The sequence below is a fragment of the Bombina bombina genome, chromosome 10, assembly GCF_027579735.1.
Source record: "Bombina bombina isolate aBomBom1 chromosome 10, aBomBom1.pri, whole genome shotgun sequence".
In the NCBI taxonomy this organism is placed as follows: Eukaryota; Metazoa; Chordata; class Amphibia; order Anura; family Bombinatoridae; genus Bombina; species Bombina bombina.
The window spans coordinates 18,651,886-18,675,216 of record NC_069508.1 but is presented as its reverse complement, the minus strand read 5'-3'; the positions used below and the strand labels follow the sequence as shown (position 1 = coordinate 18,675,216).

Sequence of the window (23,331 nt, the reverse complement as noted above, 5' to 3'; positions counted from 1 at the left end):
CTTCTAGGAGGAGAGGAATAAACAATTGCTACACCAATTCTATTGGAGCTCAAGTCACCGCTGTACTGGGGGGAGGTTGCACATTTCTTAGGATTGCAAAATATTTGAGTTGCTTTGTTGTGCCACTTTTTTTTTTAGCAACCTACTTGTTTCACAGGAGTCTTATTGTAGCTAAGCTCTTGAGTAACATTCCAGGCCACCTTCTCAAAACTGCTGTAAATATTATAATATTAATAATTTAAAGCACTGAAAAACATGCTATTAATCTAAATATCATTGCTGTGATAAAATCTAAAACTTAAAATAACTTTAAATTAAATAATAAGGTCTCGGTTACAAGTGGAGCACACAAATATAAGTGCCATTGAGTGCTAACACTGCTCACATTAAATTAATTGCGATCTTATTCATAGGGGCCGATTTATAATTTGTCTGGCGGACATGATCCGCTGTCTGCATTTATCATTGCACAAGCAATTCTGGTGATAAGCTTGTGCAATGCTGCCCCCTGCAGATTTGCGGCCATTTAGGGGGTGTCAATCAACCCGATCGTATGAGATCGGGCGGATTGATGTCCACAGCCTCAGAGGCAGCGGACGAGTTAAGGAGCAGTGGTCATAAGACCGCTGCTTCTTAACTCTTGTTTCCGGGGAGTCTGAAGGCTCGCATGGAAACAGGTGCATTAGGCACAATACAGGCCATGATAAATGGGCCCCATGGTACGTACTTTTCAGCGCAACTGCTAAAACCAACATCACCTGTAAGTTAAACTCGCACATCGGGTGAATCACAAAACACACGCCGCCATATAATATACTGGCGTAAGTAGGTTAAACTGGCGAGGTTCAGAAATATGCGCAACTACACATTTCTGGTGTCGCCAGTATATTGCATGTGTAAGTTAAAAATAAAGAGTAGTTTTTATGTTGAATTCACACGTAATAATCGAAACCGAAAGAAATGAATAAACCAAGATACAAACCAACTGCAAGAGAAACATGGTGGGTAATCGGTGTGCATTGTCAGTCAAGTGTTTTAATGCTGCAGGCTTGAGGTTGTGTTGTTCGTGATTGTTTTGACACACTTGCAGAGAGTGGATACTGGTTTGATTAAAGGGACACTGAACCCAAATTTGTTCATTTGTAATTCAGAAAGAGCATGCAATTTGAAGCAACTTTCTAATTTACTCCTATTATCAATTTTTCTTCGTTTTCTTGCTATCATTTTTTGAAAAAGAAGGCATCTAAGCTTTTTTTTGTTTCAGTACTCTGGACAGCACTTTTTTATTGGTGGATGAATTTATCCACCAATCAGCAAGGACAACTCAGGTACCGACTGCCGACACCAGTTCTATGTTAGTCTATGGGAGCAAAAAATGTGCATGCCGTGAAATATCTACGCGTGTAACTTGCAAAAATAGGTTATAAACAACAAATCGATTTATTGCACTATCTAACTAAAACCCAGTATTGATTCGGTTTCATATAAAATGAAGTATTCCCTCTATATCCAAATTAATCTTATACATTTAATCCCATTCGTTTTTAAAACATATTTATACATATTTATCTATTTATTATATTTTTAACAAGTCTTATTTATTTCCCAAAGTTTATTTTATAGAACATAAATTCCCCTAAGTAAAGGTTGGGGTTATATTTTAACAAGTCAAATAAAGCATATTAAGTCATTAGTTCAAATAAATCAATCCGATGTTGCACTCTTGACAAACATCATATCCCCAGCGGAAATATACCTCCACATAATTAGTATACAATTGTTCAATTAAAATAGCAATCATGCCATTAACAGACTATTTAAGCCTGTAGGGGGTGGCAGCAGATTATCCTCTGACGAAGTGAGCATAGACGTTCACGAAACGCGTAAGGTCACGTGATGCTCATTTGTGACGTCACTTCCGGTTTGTCCGGCTGTCTGCTTGGCACGCTACACTGCTACATTGCAGCAGAAATATTGTGCCAGCTAATCAGGCAATCACTTTTTAAACAAGTGGATAAAATCCCCAGGGGGGAAAAAAAGAAGGCGCGCTCAACAGTGTGTTAGCGTATTGGTTGTATTACAAAGTTAGTAAAAAACAGTTCTGTTGTTAATGTTCTTTAAGTTGGTAAGTGTGTTAGCGTATTGGTTGTATTACAAAGTTAGTAAAAAACAGTTCTGATGTTAATGTTCTTTAAGTTAGTAAGAAGGGGGGGAGGGAAGGCTGCTCCTCTTGATCCCGGAGTGTCGGGTGAACTAACAAACGAAAAAAGCAGAAAGAGGGCGCCCCATAGCGTAATTCTATTTTTCAATGAAGAAGTTCTTTTTTTTAAAAAAGAATTGCGCTTACCAGATGAGATGGCACTGTGCTGTGACCAGTGCAATAGAGCAGGCTAGCATTTCACAGCGGCTAGTACACTGGGACCGGTTCCACTCGTATGGATCACCGCTGCTTTCCTAGTGCTGCACGGCTATTTGGAAAACTCCAAAAACCTAGTGTATCAGTGGTGCCGACAGGGATACAAAGGCATAAACAACTTCCGTAATGAGTTTAAAAAGTAATAACGCTTTATTTGTGACGCGTTTCTCAACCTGAGCCCGTTTGTTTCTTCAGACCATAAAAAAGCAAAGAAACAACCAGTCACAATGGTCACAGCACAGTGCCATCTCATCTGGTAAGCGCAATTCTTTTTTAAAAATAGAACTTCTTCATTGAAAAATAGAATTACGCTATGGGGCGCCCTCTTTCTGCTTTTTTCGTTTACTTTTTAAACAAATTGTATAACTTATATAGCATTAACATTTGTTTTTATATATTTATTTATTTATGAAAGTTTCATTTTATATTTACTTCGCTCTAAATGACCAAGCTCTAGAATATTTTGAAAACCACCTCATATACACTCACTGAGAACAGTACAGTGAATTAAGAGGGGTTTCCTACATTTCTGAAAACATTATTCAGAGTTAGAGACGGCTGATATCTAAGGATATTTTCAACACAGACTGGAGGTTCAACGCTTTAGTTTCTACACATAATGGAGAACGGATTACTCATTACCCATCTCTGCAGTTTCCACAGTTGAACAGTTACTATCCCTTATATATTTTAAAGAAATAAAGTTCTAATACAGGAATGATTTTTTTCTGTCTTTTTTCCTATGTGAATGTGGATTATCTCCCCCTGGAAGCACTATTTTCTCACTATGGTGATAGTGAGACCCCCTAAATAGCATCCACTAGGGTAAGCCACGTTAGCATATAATATTGGAAAGTTCATTTTTGCCGCTATTTCTACTCCTTTAAACATATATACACTATATATATATATATATGTATATATATATATATATATATATATATATATATATATATAAACAGCTGTAGTGTTATGTATGAACAAGTTGCTAAATTGGAGTTATATTGACTGGCAGGGGTGGACTGGGCCAGGGGGTAGGATAGTATTTGCACCCTGGCCACTCTTAGTGGTGGGATTGGAGCCACTGCAGAAGTTGTAGTGCCCAGCAATTTATTGCCTTTTTTTCCCAGCCCAGTTCCTAATTTTCTACGCACCTTATCTGCGGGTTTCCGGCTATAGCCTACAGAAGTCCTGATAACTATAGCAGCAGGCTGTCCTACATGCATTTCTTAGAAGGGACTACATGATAACCAAGGATCCATTATCATTTTTTTTGTCAAATATTGCATTTTAAAAGGGGCCGGTTCCAGGGTTGATATACCTAGCCACTGTGTAGTACTTGTCCCTTGTGCCAAAATTTGTCAGTCCTCCCCTGCAACTCGTAAAGGATCTGCCTATAGTCTGTCCATCTGTGAGCTAATATATCACAAAGCAGGACACACCATGTGATCTCTGTGTATTCGTCTGGTGCACCTGTGATGGAATATAAACAAAACTAAAAATGCCAAGAAGTGTGGAAGGTGCCACGTGACACGTTTCAGGTGTTATTTTCAGCTCTTTAATGTAATGTAAAAAAAACATTTGAGGTGTTTAAATTCTAATTTTTTTAAAGGGAAAAAATATCTTATACCCCTTTAATTCCCTTTAAGGAATCAAAGCAGCAACTCCTACAATCTGCCTAGAATGTACACAACGACATTCAAGAATCCTTCCTCCGACACTTCACATTAGTAGATTCGCCCCATTTAACCCAGTTGCTTTCTGGTGATGCCAATCTACAAGAAATGACAAGTTAAATTAATGATTCCTAAATAGTGTCACAGTCTATTAACGTCTAATTTATGACCTTGAATCAGCTCAATCCATTCAAGTAGTCTCCATATGCTCATACATTTGTACAGCACATGTTTTACCATCATTTAACCTATTACAGTTGTGGAACTGACGCAGTCATAAAGCAGATACTTATTGTTGCTATGTTTAAATAGCAACAGAAAATAACACTGCACATGACTATCTGTAGTCTGAAGAAAACTAAATTAATTATCTAATCTAATGAACATGTAAAATGAGAAGATACAAAACAGATCATCAAATGATATAAAAAAAAATGTAATTTCAGGTACTTTCTTATTATCTCACAAGGATGCTGGGAGAAATACTATGGCCACTAGAAGTACAGTCATGCAGATGGTACCTGCGGGAGGTGGAATGAACCAATTGGAGAGTCTATTTCTTCTGGTGTTCAGAAGATTGTGAAAAACAATTCTTTTCATCTCTACTTTATATGTTTAGTAGTCTTAGATATCATTTATGGTTTTATCATGTTCAATGTTCCTCTTTTAATAACTAGGAAAAATGTCCCTTAAGGTTGAAAAGAAAACAATATTCAAGAGAAACACAGACACACTCAATTATGATTTGAAGTTGAAATCCGGTATTTGAAGAGTTAAATGAGAGGGTAGTAGGTATATGGAGAATGTCTGGGATATTAATAAATATAGTAAAGGTATGTCTGGGATAGACATCATGCAGTGATAAATATAGTAAAGGAATGTCTGGGATAGACATCATGTAGGGATACATATAGTAAAGGTGTGTCTGGGATAGGCATCAGGTAGTGATAAATAAAGTAAAGATATGTCTGGGCTAGGTATCATGTAGTGATAAATATAGTAAAGGTGTGTCTGGGATAGGCATCATGTAGTGATAAATATAGTAAAGGTCTGTCTGGGATAGACATCATGTAGTGATAAATATAGTAAAGGTGTGTCTGGGATAGACATCATGTAGTGATAAATATAGTAAAGGTGTGTCTGGGATAGACATCATGTAGTGATACATATAGTAAAGGTATGTCTGCGATAGGCATCATGTAGTGATAAATGTAGTAAAGGAATGTCTGGGATAGACATCATGTAGGGATACATATAGTAAAGGTGTGTCTGGGATAGGCATAAAGTAGTGATAAATAAAGTAAAGATATGTCTGGGCTAGGTATCATGTAGTGATAAATATAGTAAAGGTGTGTCTGGGATAGGCATCATGTAGTGATAAATATAGTAAAGGAATGTCTGGGATAGACATCATGTAGTGATAAATATAGTAAAGGTGTGTCTGGGATAGACATCATGTAGTGATAAATATAGTAAAGGTGTGTCTGGGATAGACATCATGTAGTGATACATATAGTAAAGGTGTGTCTGGGATAGGCATCATGTAGTGATAAATATAGTAAAGGTGTGTCTGGGATAGGCATCATGTAGTGATACATATAGTAAAGGTGTGTCTGGGATAGACATCATGTAGTGATAAATATAGTAAAGGTGTGTCTGGGATAGGCATCATGCAGTGATAAATATAGTAAAGGCATGTCTGGGATAGGCATCATGTAGTGATAAATATAGTAAAGGTGTGTCTGGGATAGGCATCATGCAGTGATAAATATAGTAAAGGAATGTCTGGAATAGGCATCATGTAGTGATAAATATAGTAAAGGTGTGTCTGGGATAGGCATGATGTAGTGATAAATATAGTAAAGGTGTGTCTGGGATAGGCATCATGTAGTGATAAATAAAATAAAGGTATGTCTGGGATAGGCATCATGTAGTGATAAATATAGTAAAGATATGTCTGGGAAAGGCATCATGTAGTGATAAATATAGTAAAGATATGTCTGGGATAGGCATCATGTAGTGATGAATATAGTAAAGGTATGTCTGGGATAGTCATCATGTAATGATAAATATAGTAAAGATATGTCTGGGAAAGGCATCATGTAGTGATAAATATAGTAAAGATATGTCTGGGATAGGCATCATGTAGTGATGAATATAGTAAAGGTGTGTCTGGGATAGGCATCATGTAATGATAAATATAGTAAAGGTGTGTCTGGGCTAGGTATCATGTAGTGATAAATATAGTAAAGGTATGTCTGGGATAGGCATCATGTAGTGATAAATATAGTAAAGGTGTGTCTGGAATAGGCATCATGTAGTGATAAATATAGTAAAGGTGTGTCTGGGATAGGCATCATGTAGTGATGAATATAGTAAAGGTGTGTCTGGGATAGGCATCATGTAGTGATGAATATAGTAAAGGTGTGTCTGGGATAGGCATCATGTAGTGATAAATATAGTAAAGGTATGTCTGGGATAGGCATCATGTAGTGATAAATATAGTAAAGGTATGTCTGGGATAGGCATCATGTAGTGATAAATATAGTAAAGGTATGTCTGGGATAGGCATCATGTAGTGATGAATATAGTAAAGGTATGTCTGGGATAGGCATCATGTAATGATAAATATAGTAAAGGTGTGTCTGGGATAGGCATCATGTAGTGATAAATATAGTAAAGGTGTGTCTGGGATAGGCATCATGTAGTGATAAATATAGTAAAGGTATGTCTGGGATAGGCATCATGTAGTGATAAATATAGTAAAGGTGTGTCTGGGATAGGCATCATGTAGTGATAAATATAGTAAAGGTATGTCTGGGATAGGCATGATGTAGTGATAAATATAGTAAAGGTGTGTCTGGGATAGGTATCATGTAATGATAAATATAGTAAAGGTGTGTCTGGGATAGGTATCATGTAGTGATAAATATAGTAAAGATATGTCTGGGATAGTCATCATGTAGTGATAAATATAGTAAAGGTGTGTCTGGGATAGGCATCATGTAGTGATAAATATAGTAAAGGTACATATGGGATAGGCATCAGGTAGTGATAAATAAAGTAAAGGTATGTCTGGGCTAGGTATCATGTAGTGATAAATATAGTAAAGGTGTGTCTGGGATAGACATCATGTAGTGATAAATATAGTAAAGGTGTGTCTGGGATAGGCATCATGTAGTGATGAATATAGTAAAGATATGTCTGGGATAGGCATCATGTAGTGATAAATATAGTAAAGGTGTGTCTGGGATAGGCATCATGTAATGATAAATATAGTAAAGGTGTGTCTGGGATAGGCATCATGTAGTGATGAATATAGTAAAGATATGTCTGGGATAGGCATCATGTAGTGATGAATATAGTAAAGGTGTGTCTGGGATAGGCATCATGTAGTGATGAATATAGTAAAGATATGTCTGGGATAGGCATCATGTAGTGATGAATATAGTAAAGGTGTGTCTGGGATAGTCATCATGTAGTGATATATATATAGTAAAGGTACATATGGGATAGGCATCAGGTAGTGATAAATAAAGTAAAGGTGTGTCTGGGCTAGGTATCATGTAGTGATAAATATAGTAAAGGTGTGTCTGGGATAGGCATCATGTAATGATAAATATAGTAAAGGTATGTCTGGGATAGACATCATGTAGTGATAAATATAGTAAAGGTGTGTCTGGGATAGGCATCATGTAGTGATAAATATAGTAAAGGTGTGTCTGGGATAGGCATCATGTAGTGATAAATATAGTAAAGGTGTGTCTGGGATAGGCATCATGTAGTGATAAATATAGTAAAGGTATGTCTGGGATAGGCATCATGTAGTGATAAATATAGTAAAGGTGTGTCTGGGATAGGCATCATGTAGTGATAAATATAGTAAAGGTGTGTCTGGGATAGGCATCATGTAGTGATAAATATAGTAAAGGTATGTCTGGGATAGGCATCATGTAGTGATAAATATAGTAAAGATATGTCTGGGATAGGCATCATGTAATGATAAATATAGTAAAGATATGTCTGGGATAGTCATCATGTAGTGATATATATATAGTAAAGGTACATATGGGATAGGCATCAGGTAGTGATAAATAAAGTAAAGGTATGTCTGGGCTAGGTATCATGTATTGATAAATATAGTAAAGGTGTGTCTGGGATAGGCACCAGGTACTGATGAAGCGCATGCACGCATGCGTGAAATTGTCAGTTAACAGGGAGCACCTTATTGTATCTTTTGGCTCGGATCCAATAAACTAAAGGATTTGTACATTTTGGGACTCTTCGCACTTTTTTCCTTGCTACAAGTGATAAATATAGTAAAGGTACGTTTGGGATAGGCATCATGAACCCCCAGTCATAACTAACATTTTAATACCTGACCATGTGTGCATTGAGATTACCTGAACAGGCCTTCTCTTTTTGCAGGTTCAGACCATTTCAAAGGTCATGTCTTTGGGAACAATGGATGCTGATTATAATGAGCAAAACCAGCTATTTCAAATATAATATAAACATTAAGGCACAAGGAATCATTCGGAACACATTTAAAAGGAAAAAAATATATTAGTTTGTTTCTTTAAACCCTAAGAAATGGCTGTCTCTTACTTTTCATTACAGATATTTAAATAGTTAAATGTTTTGTTCATTTTTCAGCTGAAAAAAAAGTCACAACAAGATGAATTATTCTGATTGATCAGTAAATACTTTCTATCCGTCAGCAAATGGATTTTACATAGTTAAGATCCTTAGCTAAAGGGTATGAAATTGCTGCAGAGCCCCTCCGATCAAACACTCGTCCGGCTAATTAAATCTGCCAACCTATATGGTCTGAAAACTCCTACGTGACAAACAGGATGAAAATACTGAGAATTGGCGAGGGGCAGGAATTAGCAGAGAAGAATTATCTGTCATGGAAATGTGATGTAATTTATGTGCTTTTTGTAACAGGTGAGCATATTGTATCCAGTGCAATAACATATGGAAATGTGATGTAATTTATGTGCTTAATGTAACAGGTGAGCATATTGTATCCAGTGCAATAACATATGGAAATGTGATGTAATTTATGTGCTTAATGTAACAGGTGAGCATATTGTATCCAGTGCAACAACATATGGAAATGTGATGTAATTTATGTGCTTAATGTAACAGGTGAGCATATTGTATCCAGTGCAATAATATATGGAAATGTGATGTAATTTATGTGCTTAATGTAACAGGTGAGCATATTGTATCCAGTGCAACAACATATGGAAATGTGATGTAATTTATGTGCTTAATGTAACAGGTGAGCATATTGTATCCAGTGCAACAACATATGGAAATGTGATGTAAATTATGTGCTTAATGTAACAGGTGAGCATATTGTATCCAGTGCAACAACATATGGAAATGTGATGTAATTTATGTGCTTAATGTAACAGGTGAGCATATTGTATCCAGTGCAACAACATATGGAAATGTGATGTAATTTATGTGCTTAATGTAACAGGTGAGCATATTGTATCCAGTGCAACAACATATGGAAATGTGATGTAATTTATGTGCTTAATGTAACAGGTGAGCATATTGTATCCAGTGCAACAACATATGGAAATGTGATGTAATTTATGTGCTTAATGTAACAGGTGAGCATATTGTATCCAGTGCAACAACATATGGAAATGTGATGTAATTTATGTGCTTAATGTAACAGGTGAGCATATTGTATCCAGTGCAACAACATATGGAAATGTGATGTAATTTATGTGCTTAATGTAACAGGTGAGCATATTGTATCCAGTGCAACAACATATGGAAATGTGATGTAATTTATGTGCTTAATGTAACAGGTGAGCATATTGTATCCAGTGCAACAACATATGGAAATGTGATGTAATTTATGTGTTTAATGTAACAGGTGAGCATATTGTATCCAGTGCAACAACATATGGAAATGTGATGTAATTTATGTGCTTAATGTAACAGGTGAGCATATTGTATCCAGTGCAACAACATATGGAAATGTGATGTAATTTATGTGCTTAATGTAACAGGTGAGCATATTGTATCCAGTGCAACAACATATGGAAATGTGATGTAATTTATGTGCTTAATGTAACAGGTGAGCATATTGTATCCAGTGCAACAACATATGGAAATGTGATGTAATTTATGTGCTTAATGTAACAGGTGAGCATATTGTATCCAGTGCAACAACATATGGAAATGTGATGTAATTTATGTGCTTAATGTAACAGGTGAGCATATTGTATCCAGTGCAACAACATATGGAAATGTGATGTAATTTATGTGCTTAATGTAACAGGTGAGCATATTGTATCCAGTGCAATAATATATGGAAATGTGATGTAATTTATGTGCTTAATGTAACAGGTGAGCATATTGTATCCAGTGCAATAACATATGGAAATGTGATGTAATTTATGTGCTTAATGTAACAGGTGAGCATATTGTATCCAGTGCAACAACATATGGAAATGTGATGTAATTTATGTGCTTAATGTAACAGGTGAGCATATTGTATCCAGTGCAACAACATATGGAAATGTGATGTAATTTATGTGCTTAATGTAACAGGTGAGCATATTGTATCCAGTGCAACAACATATGGAAATGTGATGTAATTTATATGCTTAATGTAACAGGTGAGCATATTGTATCCAGTGCAACAACATATGGAAATGTGATGTAATTTATGTGCTTAATGTAACAGGTGAGCATATTGTATCCAGTGCAACAAGATATGGAAAAACACACAGCTGGAGTCAATTTTGGTTGATTTTGAAGCCTAAAGGACCAGTAAATACAGATTGACATAAACAACAAATGCATGATAAAAAGACAATGCAATAGCACTTAGGGTCTGAATTATCAAGCTCCGAATGGCTCGCCGGAAACAGCAGTGATGAAGCAGCGGTCTAAAGACCGCTGCTCCATAACTTGTCTGCCTGCTCTGAGGCTGCAGACATCAATCTGCCCGATCCTACACAATCGGTCTGATTGACACCCCCTGCTAGTGTCCGATTGGCTGTGAATCTGCAGGGGGCAGCATTGCACAAGCAGTTCACAAGAACTGCTTGCACAATGATAAATGCCGACAGCGTATGTTGTCTGCATTTATCGATGCGCAGCGGACATGATATGCTACATCGTATCATGTCCGCTCGCACTTTCACAAATCGGTCCATTTGTCTGAACTTCAAATGAGTAGTAGCTTTTTTTCTGACAAATTTCAGTTATGTCTATTTCCACTCCCCCTGTACCATGTGACAGCCAGCAGCCAATGAAAAATGCATAATTGTATAGTCTGTGAGTTCTTGCACATGCTCAGTAGGAGCTGGTGACTCAAAAAGTGTAAATATTAAAAGACTCTGCACATTTTGTTAATGGACGTAAATTGGAAAGTTGTTTAAAATTGCTGCTCTATCTGACTCATGGAAGTTTTATTTTGACTTGAGTGTCCCTTTAATGCAGAATTTATTTAAAATAAAATCTATGGTCTTGCCTAATTACATTTTTTAGGGCACAATTTAAATCCTTTGGAAAAGATGTGCAAAGTGGTTAACATTTTTTTAAGGGACACTATACACAAATGTTCATATAACTGCATGTAATAGACACTACTATAAAGAAGAATATGCACAGATACTGATCTAAAAATCCAGTGAAAACCTTTTGGAAACTTATTAAGAAGCTCTCAGTTTAGTACTGTTGAAAAGGTTAGGCTGGGACACCTAGTGAAAGGACCAGAGGCAGAACTGTTTTCACTTTCTGCAATGGGAGTTTTTTAGTAAAAAAATTTCTGCAGGTCAGTTTGAGATGAAATTCAAATTTAAATGAGTTAGTTACAGTAAAGTATTGACGGTCATCAATCAATGCACTGCCACTTTGCAGTGCTGCTCTGTATTTGACTGTCCTCTTCAAACAGAGCTTCACTCTGGCTGCACTATTTTAAGGAAAACTTGCACAATGCAGCCAGAACACAGCACTGTTTAAATAGAACAGCCTAGATGGTTGAGCAGCGCTGCAAAGTGAAAGTGCTAACAGTTCCTGCATGTGTCCTGTTCTTTCTGCAGACATGCTGCATCCTCTGCGATGGCATCTCAGATCACAGCATTATCTGCCTTGGGAGAAAGGGGCTGTAGAAATAGAAACAGCAGACACCCCCCCCTTCTCTGCATATAAACAGACATATTGCACAAACAGGATAAAGCAGGATTATGTAGACTTCAGTCTACATCTGATACTTTGGGGCTTGGTTAGGAGTCTGAAAATCAGCAAAATGTTATTAAAAAAATAGGCAAAATCTATTATTATTTTATTATTATTATCGGTTATCTATAGAGTGTTAACAGATTCTGCAGCGCTATAAACAAAGGCAGAGTACAACAAAACATTTATAGGGATCAAACGGGTAGAGGGCCCTGCCAAGAGTTTCACTGTTGTAGTCAGCTCTTAAGAATGTGATTTACAAACAGCTGGACTCTTAGGCTTACATGCTAAGGGGGTTCAGGGGATAGCAATGGAGGAAAGGAACTGGTACAAAGGAAGGTTAGTGTAGGTTGTATGCATCCCTGAACAGTAGAGTCTTTAGGGAGCGCTTGAAGCTTTCAAAACTAGGGGAGAGTCTTGTGGAGCGAGGCAGAGAGTTCCACAAGATGGGAGCCAGTCTGGAGAAGTCCTGTAAACTAAAGTGTGATGAGGTAAAAAGAAAGAAGAGGAGAGTAGGAGGTAATGAGCAGAGCGAAGGGGACGGGAGGGAGAGTATCTGGAGACAAGGGCCTCTAGTTATGAAGGTCTGGCGGACCTGATCCGACACTGCGGATCAGGTCCACCAGACCTCGCTGAATACGGCGAGCAATACGCTCGCCGTATTCAGCATTGCACCAGCAGCTCACAAGAGCTGCTGGTGCAACGCCGCCTCCTGCAGACTCGCGGCCAATGGGCCACCAGCAGGGGGGTGTCAATCAACCCGATTGTACTCAATCGGGTTGTATTGTGGCGATGTCTGTCCGCCTGCTCAGAGCAGGCGGACAGGTTATGGAGCAGCGGTCTTTGTGACCGCTGCTTCATAACTGCTTTTTCTGGTGAGTCTGAAGACTCGCCAGAAACAGGGGCCATCAAGCTCCATACAGAGCTTGATAAATAGAGCCCAAGGTCTGAGATATAGGGTGTAGCAGTGCAGTTGAGGGCTTTGTATTTTAGAGTGAGAATTTTGTGTTTAATCCTAGAGGCAAGAGGAAGCCAGTGAAGGGATTGGCAGAGAGGTGCAGCAGATAAAGAGCGACGTGTAAGGAAGATGAGCCTGGCAGAGGCATTCATTATGGATTGTAAAGGAGCTAGGTGGCAGCTGGGGAGACCAGAGAGAACAGAGTTGTAGTAATCAAGGCGGGAAAGGATGAGAGAGTGGATTAAAATCTTAGTTGTGTCTTGTGTAAGGAAATGTCTAATTTTAGAGATGTTTTTAAGGTGAAAGCAGCAGGCTTTAGCAAAGATCTGAGTCAAATGTGACCCCAAGACCTCAGGCATGTGGGGTAGGGGTAATGATGGAGTTCTCAACAGTTATAGAGAGATTGGGGTGAAGATTTTGGAATAAGGGGGGAAAATAAGGAGCTCCGTTTTGGAGAAATTTAGCTTGAGGTAGTGAGAGGACATCCAGGAATAGATTTGAGAAAGACTGTTAGTGACACGGGTTATCAAGGAAGGAGATAGCTCTGGTGCAGAGAAGTAGATTTGGGTGTTGTCGGCATAAAAATCATATTGGAAACTGTGGGACTTAATTAGGGAACCTAATGATAACGTGTAGATTGAGAAGAGAAGGGGACCGAAGACAGAGTCTTGCGGTACCCTGACAGAAAGTGGTGACAGGGCAGAAGAGGCCCCAGAGAAGGCTACACTATAGGTACGGTTTGACAGGTAGGAAGAGAACCACAAGATAAATTGTTTTCATAATATTTCTGTAAAGGATTGTAATCAACCAAATAGTGTTTTACCCAGTCTTTCTTAGCATCATGAGCTACATAAATATTATGCCTGATGAAGGTCAGTGCTGAACTGCAAAATGTTTCTTGCTGAGTATGCTTGGAAGAAAATAACCTTGTGTTAATACAAAATATTTAAAACACTTACTCAGGATAATAAAGACTGTCTTCATAAGATTGATCATGGTTTCCTTGTATTTTGGATGAAAAGATGTATGTTGGGAAATTTTCGTTATTTTCCTCTTGACATAGACAAATATCTGGACCTAGACCGCCATCATAATGACAAAAGCCAACAAATTGGATACTGCCCAGAAAATTAAGTAGCTTTGGCTATAGAGTGGAGCCATCCTGGGACACTTATCGAGTCTGCACATACAGTGCCATCCAAAGGAAGGGATCAGACCCAACAGTGAAGCGGTAATCCAGACACAAGCAATAAGTATACACACCCTCTGGTTGGACATTTTGCTATGAAGTTGCATGGTAAATACCGTTTGATGTCTCTCCACTGCTATGGCCAAAAGATTAGCCACCAAAGCGGTCAGACTAGTGTCCAAAAAACTCTGTCGAACAAGCCAAGTTTTAACAGTGAGGCTAGCCGTCCGAGGCCCAATATGAAACATGAGGTACATGTACGCCACCGCAGCAAAAAAATCTGCTGCAGCTAAGTTTCCAACTAGTGATGTCGCAAACTTCCGCAACTGTTCGCAAACGGGCGAACCGGCCGAACCGCCATTGACTTCAATAGGCAGGCGAATTTTAAAACCCACAGGGACTCTTTCTGGCCACAATAGTGATGGAAAAGTTGTTTCAAAGGGACTAACACCTGGACTGTGGCATGCCGGAGGGGGATCCATGGCAAAACTTCCACAGAAAATTACATAGTTGATGCAGAGTCTGGTTTTAAGCCATAAAGGGCATAAATCACCTAACATTCCTAAATTGTTTGGAATAACGTGCTTTAAAACATCAGGTATGATGTTGTATCGATCAGGTAGTGTAAGGGTTACGCCCGCTTCACAGTGACAGACCAAACTCCCCGTTTAATGCACCGCAAACAACCGCAAACAGTCCATTTGCACAACCACAAGATAGATAGATTTGATAGATACATAGATTAGATACATAGATCAATAGATGCAATATACATTTGATAGATACGATAGATAGATAGATTTGATAGATAAATAGATAGATTTGATAGATATATAATTTCCCAGACACAGAATTACAAGACGTGCGGTCTGGGACCCATGGTAAGGTTCCCAGAGGCAGTTGCGGCGCCAGGGGACGTGTATATGGCATGGATTTTAGGAACCGGGAGATGGAAAAAGATGCTTGGTTGGTCCTCCTACTTCAAATTTGGGGCACTGCACGTGCAATCGTGGCCGGACTTTTAGCCAACGGCCATTTGGCCGACGGACATTTGGCTGAAACACAAGTGGCTGTCACAAAACAGTCTGGCCACGAGATAGATAGATTTGATAGATAGATACATAGATTACATAGATCAATAGATGCAATATACATTTGATAGATACGATAGATAGTTAGACAGATTTGATAGATAAATAGATAGATTTGATAGATATATAATTTCCCAGACAGAGAATTACAAGACGTGCGGTCTGAGACCCATGGTAAGGTTCCCAGAGGCATTTGCGGCGCCAGGGGAGGTGTATATGGCATGGATTTTAGGAACCGGGAGATGGAAAAAGATGCTTGGTCGGTCCTCCTACTTCAAATTTGGGGCACTGCGCATGCAATCGTGGCCGGACTTTTAGCCGACGGCCATTTGGCTGACGGACATTTGGCCGAAACACAAGTGGCTGTCACAAAACAGTCCGGCCACGAGATAGATAGATTTGATAGATACATAGATTACATAGATCAATAGATGCAATATACATTTGATAGATACGATTGATAGTTAGATAGATTTGATAGATAAATAGATAGATTTTATAGATATATAATTTCCCAGACAGAGAATTACAAGACGTGCGGTCTGGGACCCATGGTAAGGTTCCCAGAGGCAGTTGCGGCGCCAGGGGACGTGTATATGGCATGGCTTTTAGGAACCGGGAGATGGAAAAAGATGCTTGGTCGGTCCTCCTACTTCAAATTTGGGGCACTGCACGTGCAATCGTGGCCGGACTTTTAGCCAACGGCCATTTGGCCGACGGACATTTGGCCGAAACACAAGTGGCTGTCACAAAACAGTCTGGCCACGAGATAGATAGATTTGATAGATAGATACATAGATTACATAGATCAATAGATGCAATATACATTTGATAGATACGATAGATAGTTAGACAGATTTGATAGATAAATAGATAGATTTGATAGATATATAATTTCCCAGACAGAGAATTACAAGACGTGCGGTCTGAGACCCATGGTAAGGTTCCCAGAGGCAGTTGCGGCGCCAGGGGAGGTGTATATGGCATGGATTTTAGGAACCGGGAGATGGAAAAAGATGTTTGGTCGGTCCTCCTACTTCAAATTTGGGGCACTGCGCATGCAATCGTGGCCGGACTTTTAGCCGACGGCCATTTGGCTGACGGACATTTGGCCGAAACACAAGTGGCTGTCACAAAACAGTCCGGCCATGAGATAGATAGATTTGATAGATAGATACATAGATTACATAGATCAATAGATGCAATATACATTTGATAGATATGATTGATAGTTAGATAGATTTGATAGATAAATAGATAGATTTTATAGATATATAATTTCCCAGACAGAGAATTACAAGACGTGCGGTCTGTGACCCATGGTAAGGTTCGCAGAGACAGTTGCGGCACCAGGGGAGGTGTATATGGCACTAGTTGGCAAGTGGGCCTGGCACACACGCTGGCAGGCAGGCAACTGCAATTAGATTACACTAGCAGACTGATGTTTCACAGTCAAAAAAGTTTTTTAAAAATTTTAACACTACTGTTACAACAGATATGAGTGGTGGCACTAGTTGGCAAGTGGGCCAACTGGCAGGCAGGCAACTGCTATTAGATTACACTAGCAGACTGATTTTTCACAGTCAAAAAAGTTTTTTTTTACAAAATTTACACTACTGTTACAACAGATATGAGTGGTGGCACTTAGCAAGTGGGCCTGGCAAACACGCTGGCAGGCAGGCAACTGCAATTAGATTACAATAGCAGACTGATATTTCATAGTCAAAAAAGTTTTTTTAAAAAAATTTGCACTACTGTTACAACAGATATGAGTGGTGGCACTAGTTGGCAAGTGGGCCAACTGGCAGGCAGGCAACTGCTATTAGATTACACTAGCAGACTGATGTTTCACAGTCAAAAAAGTTTTTTTTTACAAAATTTACACTACTGTTACAACAGATATGAGTGGTGGCACTGCAGGCAGGCAACTGCAATTAGATTACACTAGCAGATTGATGTTTCACAGTCAAAATTACACAGGCAAAAAAAAAAAGATGTTCTAGCCCTAAAAAGGGCTTTTTGGGGTGCTGTCCTTACAGCAGAGATCAGATGAGTCCTTCAGGACTGTAGTGGACAATGAATACACTAGCGTAGCTATCAATTACCCTATAAAATCAGCAGCAGCTACACTATCCCTCCTCTCACTAAGAATGCAGGATCAGAATGAATCTAAAATGGCTGCTGTCCAGGAGCTGGGAGGGTCTGGGAGGGAGTGTCTTCTGCTGATTGGCTGAAATGTGTCTGCAGACTGTAAGATACAGGGTCAAAGTTTACTCAATGATGACGAATAGGGGGCGGATCGAACATCGCATATGTTCGCCCGCCGCGGTGAACGCGAACAAGCTATGTTCGGCGGGAACTATTCACCGGCGAACTATTCGCGACATCACTATTTCCAAGTAGATAATAAATGGGATAATGAAACCGTCTGTTTATGATGATGGCCGTAATGACAAGTAGGTTGGTAAAAAGCACAAAAAAGCAAACAGTACGTCAGAGAATGACTACCAGTTTGTCTTTTTGGTTCTCCATTCTGTGGAAAGCTCTTTCCCACTGTTGTAAAAAAATACAATTCTCTCATTATAAAAGCATTGCTTCATCTTGAGGGGCTCCGATGATCCTATATGGTAGAGAAAAAAACACAAGAAACTATAGCGCACTGGGGAGCCGTGCTAATCTAACAAACTTCTTCACAGAGTCCAGGGCCACACTAATAAATTGTTACTAAAACACTCCCATATGGGCTATATAAATGGATCATCTAAAAATATTAATGCAAAAAAGAATCTAGTGTACAATGGTCCATTAAAGTGTGGCAGATCACAGCCATTTCATGACATCAGAGAACAATTTTCATGTAGTGTTTCTATATAATTTGTGTATTTATTAATCATCAGCACTAGAAGGTTGAAAACCTGTTTGACCTATATTGAGGGCTATACCTTAGCTGCTCAATGTGTATGTTTTGTGCATGTGAACTTGTGTGTTAAAGGGACATTCCAGCCAAAATTAGAATGCACGTGACATGGGTTCATTTCCCTTTTGAATATACAATACACACGTATTAGCAACATTTCCTCTAGTTAAAGCTAAGCTGTTAAAAGAGTTTACTTAAGTATGCTCTGTGCACCAGCATTTTCAACCAGTGCTTGCTCAGAGTGCTTGTACCATCTGGTAATGACTCATTTGCATCATTGCTGACATGATACAAGTCCCACTGGCGAGTCAGAGCAGCTGCAGTATTTAACATGCTGGTGGACTGAGCATATCTAGCTATGCTTCACATGCACGTGCAAAGAAAAATACTAATGCTAAAGCCGTGATAACTTTTACTAGAAGGATATTTTCTAAGTTGTTTAGATTGTAAATATGTTTCTATACAAAGATGTACAGTAATTTGTCTAAGTGTATTTCAGTTTTGACCAGAATGTCCCTTTAGACTGTTAAGTACAAAGTCCTAATATAAGTCTATATTATTTAATACCTGTAGATCTCACTGATTTATTTCTCCAGCTGTATGATGCTCTGATTAAATTTCACAATAAACTTGTGTAGAAGTAAAGTAAAAATTAAAGTGTAAAGCAAAAAATATAAACTAGAATAAATGCAATTTGAGAATTCAGTGAGGTCTGCAAGATGATTTAAAGGGACAGTCCAGCCAAAATAGGAATCCACATAGATGCATTTCAGTTTTGAATAGAAGCATTTTTGTAATTTACATGCATTAGCAAAAGTTATTCTTACAAAAGTTATAGGTGTTTTAAAAGTGTATTTAAGTATGCATCGTGCACCAGCATTTTAAACACAGCACTTGCTCAGAGACCCTAAGGTAGATGTACCATATGGTAATTACTCTGTTTAATTGCTGACAGGCCCCTCTGGTGCTCTGAGCAGCTGCAGTATTTAAAATGTTGGTGCACTGAGAATAGCTAGCTATGCTGCACGTGCAGAGAAAAAAGCTAACACTAAAGCAGTGATAACTTGTACTAGAAGCATTTTTGCCAATACATGTATATTGCAAATATGTTTCTATTCAAATAAGTAATTTATCTATGTGCCTTTAAATTTTGACTGTAATGTCCCTTTAACTCCAAGCTGGAGAGTTTTTAAGACAGGCACCTTTGTTTTGGGTCCTATTTATCTATCCAATATCTGTTTGTCTGTCTGTCTATACAATACTGTAAATATCTACCTGTCTGTCTATCTATACAATATCTATCTATCTCTCTATCTATCTATCTATCTATACAATAAATGTCTGTCTGTCTATCTATACAATAAATATCTACCTGTCTGTCTGTCTATCTATCCAATAAATATATACCTGTCTGTCTATCTATCTATCTATCTATCTATCTATCTATCTATCTATCTATCTATCTATCTATCTATACAATAAATATTTGTCTATCTATACAATAAATATTTGTTTGTATCTATCTATGTATCTATATATCTATCTATACAATAAATATCTACCTGTCTGTCGATCTATCTAGCTATCATCTATACAATAAATAACTATCTGTCTATCTATCTATCTATCTATTTATACAATAAATATATACCTGTCTGTCTGTCTATCTATCTATCTATCTATCTATCTATCTATCTATCTATCTATCTATCTGTCTATCCATCATCTATCTATATAATAAATATCTTACTGACTGTGTATCTATCTATCTATCTATCTATCTATCTATCTATCTATCTATCTATCTATCTGTATACAATAAATATATACCTGTCTGTCTATCTATCTATCTATCTATCTATCTATCTATCTATCTATCTGTCTATCCATCATCTATCTATATAATAAATATCTTACTGACTGTGTATCTATCTATCTATCTATCTATCTATCTATCTATCTATTTATGCAATAAATATATACCTGTCTGTCTATCTATCTATCTATCTATCTATCTATCTATCTATCTATCTATCTGTCTATCCATCACCTATCTATATAATAAATATCTTACTGACTGTGTATCTATCTATCATCTATCTATCTATATCTTTGTATACAATAAATATATACCTGTCTGTCTATCTAGTCGTCACTATAAATGTATTTATCTGTTCAGGGAAGATGGAACAACCAGACCTCTGAGTACTTCTAGTAATTAAATCTGGTACTTATTTATTAACCATGAATAACCCTCTTACAGGTTTCCTGAAGCACAGGAATGAGAAACACAATATCTTTCCCTGGCCCATTCTTTCTAAGCAATGAAATTATCTATGCTAAGCCCAGTGAATTAGCAAAATAAATGCATTAGCAGTTGGAAGCTGATATTACTCAGGAAAACACCAGTCAATAAGTTATTTATATAATGAATATGAATTGTGTGGGAACTGAATAATCTTTACTGATACACAAAATGAATCCTGATTACAAAACTGAAATTCAAACCGTTGACAATGGAAACCTACGAGGACACTGAACAGTAACTCAGCTTCTAAAAACCTCTGCCAGATTTAATGAATTATCACTTAAAATACCAGAAACTTACTTGGATTTAGAGTTAAAGGGATATGAAACACACTTTTTTTATTTCATAATTCAGATAGCGCAGCAACTTTCTAATTTACTCCTATTATCAATTTTTCTTAGTTCTCTTGGTAATCTTTATTTGAAAAGCAGGAATGTAGCTACCAATCAGCAAGCACTACACCAGGGTTCTGAACCAAAAATGGGTCGGCTCCTAAGTGTATATTTCAGCCTTTTCAAATAAAGATACCAGGAAAACGAAGAAAATTGATAATAGGATTAAATTACAAAGTTGCTTAAAATTGCTGCTGAATCTTGAAAGAAAAAAATGTAAGTCTCAGGTTGATTGCTTTCCTCATAAGTAAGCTTGGCAATATGAGATTAAGTCAGTATCAGCCCCAAAGTATTATAAAGTATCAGTGCCATTTTATTAATCGTCATTAATGTTTCCTAGTTAGGAACTAATTGCATCTTAACACCTTAATCTCAGCTATGAATCCTGTATATCGCCTATTGCAAGGCTCTCTCTGGGTTGTTAGAACACGGGTCTCGTCATCAGTTGCGAGACTGCGCTAATCTGCATGTCTCGCTGCTTGAGGCATAAAGACGTAGTGCCGTATTGCTACTGTAGGAGAGGCCGTGTTATTACAATGCAGTAAACGCTACAGAAAGTCAAAGTATTAGGGTGCATTGGCTGTCATCATGGGGTAAAGTAATTCAGTTATTCTTTTTTGGCTGAAGAACTCATCAGTAATATCCTATTACTGATGATAAATAGTCCCCGCGGCCGTTTTGAAGCCTCAATGGGAGAGAGCCTAGCCCCAATGGTTGTCTAACTCAGTGATTTTTAACCTTTTTTTGCCGTGGCACGCTTTTTTACATTAAAAAATCCTGTGGCACACCACCATCCCAAAATTTTAAAAAAATCACACATTGTAGCCTAATATATATATATATATATATATATATATATATATATATATATATATATATATATATATATATATATATATATATATATATATATATATATATATATATATATATATATATATATACACACATACATACACACAAACACATACTGTATGTATTGTGCTGTTATGCCATGCCTCCTACAAACTACCCCTGCACTGGGAGTAAAAAACAAGCAAAGTTTAAAAAATATGTCACACTGTTGTCAGTCTGCCGCGGCACACCTGAGGATCTCTCACGGCACACTAGTGTGCCACGGCCCACTGGTTGAAAAACACTGGTCTAACTCATTGGGCTATTTTCATTAAAGGTAATTTGGCTACTGAGGAACCTTAACGCTAAGGTAAGATCATGTTTGAGATTCATTGCAGCTCACATTGTGTCTTTTCAGAAGTGAGTTATTTAGTGATAACAATAATTACAATTGCAACTCTTCAGAAACAGGTTTTGTAAATGTTTGTGATTGAAAAATATGTGCATCTGTTTTATTAGGATAAAGTCTTGCTGGATAGAATGAGAAGCGGCTGAGAAACCTCGCAGACGTGAACATGAGGCTGTCTGCATGACATAAGAAGGACGAAGGGCATTAGTGACATTTACCCCACCTCATATGTATTGATGTTTGACCTGGAGATATATATAAGTTTTATTAGATTAACTAACAATTATATTATTTCTTTATTTTACCCTCTGGGGACATAAATTGCTTTGTGATATTCCACCTCATTAATCCAACTCATCATTCCAGGAATAATCTATAAGGAATTAGACTGCTATGTGCAGAATCAGATGGAACGCCCATCCCAAAGCGGCTAAAGTAAAGCTAACTATGTCTCTAAACTCATAAGTCACAATATAATCTGCAAACTGCCTGCTCAATCTCAATATTGCAATACCCTCAAGGGTAAAAAGAGACGGGGCTGAAGATTTGTGGGTAATATAACCTCCTGGGATGCCATCAGCTAGACATTAATGACAGGTGGCATTAAGGAGAAATCACAGCTTTCAGTAATATTCTACCACAATTATACAATAAATCTTAATAATTAAATTCATTTTGGTGTGATGTATTTCAAGGTGTATATTTTATTTTTATAGCCAAAATGTGTAGTTTTGCTAAATATGACTGTTTCCTTGGACAATAAAAACATCTATTATGGCCCAAAAGCAATGCTATTTCTTTCTTTGTGAGTCACTGGAGTGAAGGTTATTTTATACAATGGGCAATTTGAGATTTATTGGCAGTTAGTGTATATTACTTCTGTATTAGAAAATGAAACAATAACGTCTAGTGTTCAGTGAACGG

At 37.6% G+C, this 23,331-nt stretch overlaps 1 protein-coding gene and 1 pseudogene across 3 annotated transcripts in view; both read right to left on the bottom strand.

Annotated features, from left to right (window-relative positions):
* The window catches only part of KCNT2 (potassium sodium-activated channel subfamily T member 2), a 701,340-nt gene that overhangs the window by 308,895 nt on the left and 369,114 nt on the right, over positions 1 to 23,331 (bottom strand). The gene's annotated exons all lie outside the window — the stretch shown is intronic.
* LOC128640895 (lysophosphatidic acid receptor 2-like) lies at positions 3,738 to 18,156 on the bottom strand (annotated as a pseudogene).